Source organism: Gambusia affinis, linkage group LG15, assembly GCF_019740435.1.
Source record: "Gambusia affinis linkage group LG15, SWU_Gaff_1.0, whole genome shotgun sequence".
Lineage (NCBI taxonomy): Eukaryota > Metazoa > Chordata > Actinopteri > Cyprinodontiformes > Poeciliidae > Gambusia > Gambusia affinis.
Window position 1 is genome coordinate 25993663 of NC_057882.1, and position 10249 is coordinate 26003911.

The 10249-nt window shown below is 43.8% G+C and overlaps 2 non-coding genes across 2 annotated transcripts; both read left to right on the forward strand.

Moving 5' to 3' along the window:
• The first annotated feature begins 6949 nt into the window (after nucleotides 1–6949).
• Nucleotides 6950–7021, forward strand: trnac-gca. Its single transcript has one exon. It is a non-coding gene; the product is annotated as a tRNA-Cys (tRNA).
• Nucleotides 7022–7353: 332 nt separating this feature from the next.
• On the forward strand, nucleotides 7354–7425 carry trnac-gca. The gene has a single exon. It is a non-coding gene; the product is annotated as a tRNA-Cys (tRNA).
• The last annotated feature ends 2824 nt before the right edge of the window (nucleotides 7426–10249 follow it).

Here is a 10249-nt window from a genome sequence, read left to right on the forward strand (position 1 = left end):
GAGAGTCTTGGAAAACCCAGCTATTGTTCAACGGGGTTCTGCTGTAATAAGGCTTAAGCTTATCATGATGAACCACTTTAGTTCGTGACTTTGGGCCCTTCTTGATGCAATAAACAAGGTCATCCAATGTTCCAGTGACAAAATAAGGACCCTCATAGGAAGGGAGGAACTTCCGTATTCTGTTTTTCACTCTTTTGGTGCCTTTAATCAGGAGCCAAACAGCTTCTCCAACCTTATACTGCAATTTGTGCATGTTTTTATCATATTGCCTCTTTGCTCGCTCAGAAGACCTACCCAGCCACTCCCTGGCCAGTTGATGGGAGAGTTGTAACCTCTCTTTTTGTTGCCTGACACACTGTGGAATGTTGGCACAACCATCGTCAGGGAGGGAAACAGCAACAAGATCGATTGGCTCGGTTATCTCCCGACCAAACAGCATCATATTAGGCGTGAATCCAGTAGAGCTGTGCTTGGTGGCCCGGTAAGCCATAAGTGCATATGGAAGCATCAGATCCCACTCCCAGTGGCATCGCTCTGCAGTGGTGGCCAGAATTTTCTGCAAAGTAGCATTAAATCGTTCCACCTGGCCGTCGGATTGGGGATGAAATGGGGTAGTTCGCGTTTTTTCGATGCCCAGCAGCTCACACATGCTCTGGAAAACAGCAGATTCAAAATTGGTGCCCTGGTCACTATGGAGTGAGTGTGGGGCTCCATATCTGCAGACCCATTCAGACACAATCTTCTCTGCCACAGTGGGAGCTTGCTCGTCAGATAGAGGATAAGCTTCCACCCACTTACTGAAATAGTCCTGCACCACCAATATATAGCGGTTATGTCTCTCAGTTTCGTTTAAGGGTCCCATCAGGTCAACTGCTACCCTTTCCATGGGAGCACCAACCCGCACAGTTCCCATGGCTGCCTGGGGCGTTTTCCTTGGCCGGGCCTTGGCTGAGCAGCTGATGCAGGTACGGCACCACAGAGTAACATCATCTTTCATATTATACCAATAATATCTGCTTTTCAGACGTGACAGAGTCCTCTCTGCCCCAAAATGACCACCTACGGGCCCATCGTGCAGTTGTTCCAATACAGAGCTATGGTAAGAGTGTGGTAATACTATCTGGGGGTAGAAACTTTTGCCCTCATTGCAATAAAATTTTCTCAACATGATTCCATCTTTCCTGTAGAGTCTTTTCCACTGTGACCATAGAGCTTTGGTGGCCGGGCTACATGCTGCTATGCTGGCCCAGGCAGGACGACTTTCCCCTTTATCCATCCATTCCCAAACTGGTCCTATGTCAGGGTCGTTCTTTTGGGCAGCAGCAAGCTGCTCGTTAGTCCAACCACAGAACAGGTTAGGCTGAGGTGCTTCATTCACCAGGTTTATATTGGGATGAGTGGAGTTCTGTCTGTCACCATTTATGTAGTTGCCCACTACCCCCACTAGAGGCTGCCCTGGGGAATTTGAAAGGTCATTGTGGACTGATGAGCAATCCATTAGGTCACACTGCACAGCCTTGTGTTGAAACTGCTTCCTGCTCAGCTCTGGATCGGGTATGTTACATGCACAGTTCTCACGACAGGGCTTCCTGGAGAGAGCATCCGCATTTAGGTGTTTAATCCCAGGGCGGTGAAGCACTTGGAAATCATACTCTGCCAGTTTCTCTAACCAGTGAGCGAGTTGACCCTCAGGTTCTCTCAGTCTGGTGAGCCACCGTAAGCTGCTGTGGTCAGTTCGAATGGTAAAGTGTCGCCCCAGCAGGTACTGTCTGAAGTGTGAGGTGAACTCCACCACAGCTAGGAGTTCCCGTCTGGTGGTGCAGTAGTTCCTCTCAGTAGCCGACAGACGTCTGCTGCCATATGCCAGGACTCTCTCCTCCCCCTCCTGCATCTGAGAGAGAACAGCACCAATACCACAATCACTGGCATCAGTATCAAGGAGCAACTCACCGCTATCCAGAGGGTAGCCGAGGACAGGCGCTGATGTTAGGCGTCGTTTCAGTTCTTCAAAAGCCTCCTGGCATTGAGTCGTCCAGTTAAAACGTGCATACTTTTTGGTGAGCTCGTGGAGTGGCTTGGCAATGGTGGCAAAATTTTCCACATAACGGCGATAATATGAAGCCAGCCCCACAAACTGCCGCACCTCCCCCACGTTCTGAGGTGTGGGCCACTCCTGTACCCGCTGAATCTTCTGGGGGTCTGTGGCAACACCTTCAGCAGAAACTTTGTGGCCTAGGAAAATTACTTGCTCCCGAAACAAGCAGCATTTGGAAGGTTTGAGCTTGAGGTTAGCTGCACGCAGCCTGGCGAACACATGCTCCAGTCGCTCTAACATCTGACCAGTGTCTCGTCCTAGAACTATAATGTCATCGAGATAGACCAAACAGGTCTCCCATTGCAGCCCTGCCAGGACACGGTCCATGAGCCTTTGGAAAGTGGCTGGAGCATTACACAGTCCAAAAGGCATCACATTCCATTCGAAAAGCCCTTTACGTGTGCAAAATGCTGCGGTTCTTCTCGCCCGAGGTGTCATCTCCACTTGCCAGTATCCAGACGTTAGGTCAAGTGTACTGAAGAACTTCGCAGTGGAGAGGGTGTCCAGGGTTTCTTGAATTCGAGGCAGTGGGTACGCATCCTTAATTGTTTGTTCATTCAGGGCCCTGTAATCTACACAGAGTCTAGAGCTCTGATCCTTCTTTCTTACCATCACAATTGGTGCTGCCCAACTGCTATTACTGGGTTGGGCAAGACCAGCCTCCAAGCTCTGAAGCACCTGCTGGTCAGCTGCTTCTTGTTTCTGCCGAGCCATTTTCCGGGGGGGCTGTTTCACCGGCGGCCCTACAGTAGTCAGGATGTCGTGTTTCACAATGCTGGTGCGACCCAAATCATTTGGGCCAGTGGAGAACACATCGGCGTATCGTTGCAATAACTGGCCCAGTTGACGGCGGTCCTCCTCCAACAATCCACCACAGCTTTCAGCATACAGTTCCTGGAGATGGTTCGGTATAGAAAAAGAGACATGGTTAATAGGTTCATGCACATTATTGGCTCTGTCAGCTCCAGCTGTCTGAAACTCCTTTCCTGCAACAACCTGTACTGGCTGAAGCACTCCAGCCACTGTTCCCTTCTTTACCTTAACAGGGATAGTGCTGGGGTTGAAGATCCTGATGGGTAGGCTGGCTGACTGTTGCTGCTGGACAACAACATGGGCCACAAGAACATTGTGCTTTTCAATGAAAGCTTTAGTAGGGCTTAACATGAGAACTTCGCTGGCTGTATGGCAGGATCGGGAGAGGCCGGGCACCACATACTCGCGCCCAGGCTCTAGGACTGTGGTACGGGCCACCCTCACAACGTGTACTCCAGCCTGGAGGTCAAAACCCAGCTGAGGTATCTTCTCCAAACAGAGTTATTTCACGCCCATAGTCCAAGCAGGCACTTGACTGCTGCAGGAAGGGTTGACCCAGGATGACCTCTGTGCTTTCGGCTGTGTCAGCAATGATGAAGTTCACATCCACTATCTTGCTTCCAACATGGACTGGGAGAACAACCTCTCCCAGCACAGGCAGCCCCTCTGGCCCGATTCCCTGCAATGTTTGTGCAGCTGATGGCTGGATAGTGGGTCTACACTCCAAAACAAATGAGTTAAAGTCACGTAGGGATAGCACATTTCTCCGGGCACCAGAGTCTAAGAGGGCACATATTTTCATTCCATGGATCAGAATTTGAATGCACATTTCCTCCTTCCCATTTTTAGTGCAGATAATCACAGTGTCTGGTGCAGATGGCTTCTTAGGGTGGGTGTTCTTGAGCTTTGGTTGGTGCGGTGAAGGACAGCTTCTCCGTAGATGACCCACACCAGAGCAGTTATGACAAATGACATTGCTTAAATGCTTGTTCTTACTTGAGATGGATTGCTGTCGATGTTTCTCGGATGGCTCCCACTGGGACAGGTTGCGGTCCTCATGCACCATTGCTAGCCTGGCCCCCTGAGATGTCAGGTTACGTGTGGTGGGCCGCATCAATTGTGTGACCGCACGGGCAGCCATCCTTGTAGCTTCATATCTTTGGGCGATTCCATAAGCCAATGCAAGGGTGCGCGGTCGCTCCTCTAACAGTTTTTGGATCAGATCAGGGTCTGCTAGAGCATTAGTGAAAATCTCCACACTAATGCGATCTTGCTCCCTCTCTGTACAGTTGGCATAAACAACAGAGACCTTTTCATAGATGTCATCTCTTAGTACATGTAGAGCTTCTCCAACTTTCCTGACTCTTTGCCTCAGTTCAATCCCAATAGCTGCAGCATGTTCCGAACAAGGCCCGTAAGCAGCTTCGACCTCCTCGACAATCCGTTGATAGCTCCAATCAGCTGATCTGGGATTTTTATGGACAATGGCTCCAGCCGGACCAGTGAGGCAGAACTTTAACTGGACAGCTTTAGTCTTTTCAGTCCAGTGATTAGCCTTAGCACAGCATTCAAACTGGTAAAGGAAACCTTTCCATGAGCTTGTTCCATCAAAATGGCCTGGCTGCAGTGTTGGAATCTTCTCATTACATGTTTGACACTCACTGCTGCCTATGTCATTCAATCCATGCATAAGATTACAGGAACCGGATTGCTGATTGCAGACTGCACCTTGTGGCTGGGGCGAAATACAAAATCTGTGGTTGTTCTCTACTCTGGCAAATGGTGCTACGACATGATGTACAGAGCCTCCGCGCAGGTGAGGGAAATCCAGTCGTGCAGGTGGAGAAATTTGCAGTGTGTGTCCAAACTCTTCCGTTAGATGAGTAAGCGGTGCCCTGGGGGTCAGCGTTGAAGCTACACAGCGTTCCCAGTTCGGTGCAGTTAGCGGGGAAAAAGGAAATCCCTCAACAGCAGCTACACCTCGGCTATCAGTCTTATCCATATAACATGTCGTCACACGTGGCGCGCATGCTACGTTTCCAGCACCACCATGACTTGGATAGAAATGGGCTAAAGTCTCACCGCAGTTTGTAGGCGTTGTAAAGGGGTTGTAGTGTTCTGATGGCGGCGGGGTAAGCGGCCATGGTGGAGCGTATTCGGCAGCTTCGCTCCCAGCTGGAGTTAATTCCATACTCATCACACGCCGATCATCACCACTCCACTCTATTTCATCACACAAACCCGCATTGTCCTGTCGGGTCTCTTCTACATCCATCACGAACGGGTTTAAGCTTACTCTTCGGCTCTTTCCCTCCACGTGAGTTGATACTTCGGCAGCAGCGTTGGCGCCAGTCACAGCCATCTTGGGAATTCCCACAAAGTTCTTTCGGCTTGCTTCATCCATTTCTTGCCGTTCCCCACTCCGTTTATTATTATTATTACTTTTTTTTTTAAGCAGAGCAATCCCGGAGCGAGCCCCCAGTGTTACCTTCGTAAGTCCAGAACAGGCTGGTGTCTATTTCGGCTCGTTTGCTGGTAACAAGCTCGTAGGTTCTGCTCTGCTAGCGGCAAAGAAGAACGAGGAGGAGGCAGATGGAAGCTTCAGAACTTTATTCCTACTCTTGGCAAAGCGAACAACGAACACACTCCAGGTCTAGTCTCCACAAACTTTTTACACCCTCTTCTTCTACGTGCTCCTCCTATTGCTCTCTCTACCGCCCCCCCCTAGGGAAAGGCTGAGCCTGTAACAACTGTGAAGACGTAATATCTGAAAGATATTTGTCCTCTGCTAGTATAATGTTACAAAAATGTATAAAATGAACTGCAAACTTTCTGCTTATGAGGAGAAAGAAGAACTGTAGCTAATTTGTCTTTTTCCACATGGAGTCACTTTCAGGTCGATTTTCACATGTAGAAAAAAACAACTAAAGTAACTGCCTTCTCTCTCTACCAATCAGAATCCAGTATTTTACCCAGATACCCTGAAACCATGACAACAAGAATCCCGCGTCCATCCTGAATGTCTGGCGCCATCTGCTGTTTGAAAAGAGGAAGTCCACTATCGCTTTAAAACTAAAACAGATTTCTATTTATAAAATACTTCAGAATGCATTAGAATGTGTTGGGATAACATCTTCCTCTCTGTAGCCTCCCGGATAAATCAAACATGTTTCGTTTTAGTTTGTTAAACTGAGTGATCAACAGAAATGGAGAGAGAAACAGACTTGCAGAGACAAAGAAAACTGGAAGAATTGCACCTCCTGATGCAATGCAGCTTTTTTTTTTAGCCACTTCTATTCTTTACGAAAGCATTATGTGATTTCAGCAAATCATATAATGAGGATGCTTCATCCCTGGTGTCTTCAGAAATCTTACCACCACACATTTTAGTGATGAGTCAGACAAACCATGCAGGCATTTCACAAGGAAAGCAATAAAGAGGCTTCGCTTTGTTGGATCTAAGATAATAATTCTCCCTTTCTTTTATAAGTTTCACAAAACTCCCCTGGTTTTCATTCACAAAATATGCAGCTCTTCACAAAAGTACTTGTAAGTATTTTAATTTTACAATGTTTTTTATTTTTTCTCGCTGAGATTTTAAGTTCTACAAAATTGTAAAGTGGGAAGAATACGATACGAGGATGAGAAGTGAAATTACATTCATATTCAGCTCCCTTTGCTTTATTGCTACCATTATTAGTAAACATATCCCACCTAAAAATAATTTAAATATGGAACAACTAATAACTGTCATGATTCTGGCGTGTTTGGGCTGCATCTGTTTACTAGATAAATTCCTAATTTTTATCCCTTTGTGTTTAGTTTCTTAATTTGTTGTATTTTTGAGAACTGAATTTTGATTAATGTTTCAGATCTGACCTTGTCAGTCCTCTTGACAACAACTATCGATGTGATTAATGGAGGAGATCCGACAAAGATACAGAAATCTGTTCTTGTTCAACAGGTTTGAACATTAAATATGTTCAGATTTACGTCTCTTGATCTCATAATCATCCGTTACTGAAGAGCTGACCAATGTGTGGGGGTGTAGCTCAGTGGTAGAGCATTTGACTGCAGATCAAGAGGTCTCTGGTTCAATTCCAGATGCCCCCTGATTTCTGTTTACAACCTCTGTTGGGCTGAATGTCTTGATAAATATCACTGTGGATGCTAAATACATTTGTTGTTTAAACATTACTATTGTTATGTGGTCAGATGTAAATCTCTTGGTTCAAATCCAGATGAGCCGTTATCTGTTAGTAACTTCTTCGACTGAATAAAGAGCCAGTTTTTGACAACTGCTATCAATGTGGATAGATTCAGAGGATCTTATTTAGAAACGTTAATCCAAAATGTGCATCAGATCTAAATCTGCTGTTTGTACTCGGACCTCTGGATCAAAGAGCAGCTGATGGATTCAGACATCAGTAACTCAGAGCCCCTGTGGGGGTGTAGCTCAGTGGTAGAGCATTTGACTGCAGATCAAGAGGTCTCTGGTTCAATTCCAGATGCCCCCTGTTTTTTTTATTTTTTTTATTTAGGAACGTTTGTCGACCAAAAAGAAACGTCTCCTGATGCCTACAGCCAATGTCTATTGACTTCAAAGTTTCTTGCAGTTGTTTACTAACTTAACAAGTAGTTTAGTTAAGTTAGTAACCCACTTGTTTAGTAAACAAAATATTTGCTATTTTCTTTTGAATATAGCTAATTTTATAAGGCTTTCATAAGGTTCTGTTCTGACTGGTTGATTATAAGTCAAAATCTCAATTTAAGAGACTTTATGAAATAGATTTCAACCTGTTTTCATGATGTCTGCCTAGAACAACACTGCTGGCCTTTACTGAACTGTGCCTGTGATGCTACAAGGCTGAGCATCTGAATATGTAATTTAATTATCTCTGCCTGTGTAACATGACACGGCAGCTTTAATGAGGCAGTTAGCTCCTGCAGTGCAGATGGTGGCTGCGTGCTGCTGTCTGCATCACCCAGCTCTCAGAATGAGTTACATTCCTTCTCAGTTTCTGTGGAGAAGCAATTTGTGATTTAAGTGAGACTTGTGAGAGTTTCCTGATTAATTTCACTGTTTCATTAAGGATTTGCTTGTTTATTTAGTCTATTCAATAGGGACCATACATGGGAATATTAATCTTACTCCAGATTACCATCTGCAGACCATTTGCACCTTCAACTCTGCCTTGTGAAAAACTTTTCCGTTCATTTAATGTGAAATATTTGTTTAATTTTAAGTTCTGATAACCCTTAATGACAGCATTAATAATTAAAGGGACAGTATTATGTGTTTTCCAGGCACATGGAGCCATTTTATAGCACAATCAAGTAACAGTGTTGATTCAAACTTTTATAAAAATGCTACATATATGAAATATGAGTTAAAAGAAATTTGATTTTGTAATTTAATGCCTTGAAATTGTCTCTTTAAAAACTCCTGCCCTTTCTGAAACTCCGTCATCACAGCATGGCTCCTCTATAAGCCCTTTAAGAAGGTTTTAACATCTTGTAGCTCCTGTAATGAGCTAGCAGATGCAGTTCCACCAGAGGTTTGCTAATTGCTGATTGCTGAGTGACACAAAAGCTCAGAAGATTAGAAACTGCAGCTTTGAGGAGGAGCTACACTTCGCAGGTGGAGGTAGGTCCATCTAGGCGATTGCTCAGCTGGATGGTTGCCATGGAGACTAAAGGATTTTTTTTAACACCATCATAAATAAATTAATTAAAAGATTCCCCAGTTAAAACATTTACAGATTATATTTAACTATGTTAAACATATTTATCAATTAATCAATCAATCAGATTTCTTTGTATAGCACATTTCAGCAACAAGGAAGTTCAAAGTGTTTAACTTTATAAAAACACAAAAACATTATAGAGTCAAACTGAGAACAAGTGAACAATAGAAGTAAACATGAACAATTACATATTTTTAAAATGTACATAATATTGTACAGTCTTAATTTTATTTTCAAATGAACAAATGATACAGGCAAATGCTACTTTTTCTCACAGCACAGTGGAGAGAATGAGAAAGCAATGCCAGCATTTCCTCACCCTGTCTATTAAAAGCAGCAGAGCTAAGCAGGGATTCTGTCTTCCTGCATATTTTGGCTCGACCCAAAGCTTTTGTCCAGCAGCTGGCAGAAAGGGTCACCTTTTCCTTTACCAACCATAAAACGAGCTCTCACTGTACTTCATAATGTCCCATAATAATAATAATAATAATAATAATAATAATAATAATAATAATAATAATAATAATAATAATACAGTTTTAGTATTAAATGTGACTAAACAATGTTATTTTTACTGTTGAGATGTACAGGAAGTCTATGGAAATAAAAATAATTCTCGTGTGACGTCACGACCATCTTGGCAGGCAGGCGCTATGGAGTTGCTATGACAACAACAAACAAGCCACAAGCTCGGATCTAGCTCTCGCTTTGTTCCTACCTAACTTATAAACAATATAAATACGTTGCAAATATTATTTTACTGTTTTTGAGTCCTCTAACCACCTCTGTGTAATACTAAAATAAATATCAGCGATATTTACTGTAGTTCTTACTTACTGCCGAACTAGCAACACTAGCTTGGCTAACGTAGCTTTTATCTGCTAGCTAAAACATGTAGCCTACATATATGTCCTCACTCTGCCCGTCACCAGAACCTTGTTATTCCATGAAGAGTTCTTCGGTCCTTTATAAATCCGTTTAAACATTGATTGTGTGGGTCCATGAAGCTCTTCAATGCTGATCGCACTCTTCGTGAACTAACAGCAGGAGATCGGCGGGAGCTTGTCCACATCATCATCATCTGACATGTTTCGATCCCAACAGCAGCCATTTTATTCATGTGCACATAGAAGAATGCCAATGCGTTTTCTTCTTTTTGGTTTGGAAGCCATCGTTCACCTTTGCGTTGCGTACTTAGAATAGAATATACTTTACTGACTGTTAAATGGGTTAAATGATCCTCAGACTGAAAAGGTTTGAGAAACACTGCCATAAACAAAAAAATACAATGTAGCCTACCTAAGAGTGATGTAGGTAATTCAAATATGGCGTAATATAAAGAAGTAAATAAATAAAATAACTTGCATGCTTGTAAATATGTTTTTCTGTAAATAATCTGTGAGTGCAGAGAAAATCAATTTAAGTTACTCGTAGTCGGGGATTGTAAAGTCTGATAGCTACAGGCTGTAATGATTTCCTGTGGTGCTCTGTGGTGCATTTTAAGAAAGCACGGCTCACGTCTGGTTCAGACTTGTGAGAATTATTATGTACACACACCAAGACCTGATCTAAATGTGTGATTTATTACATGAAG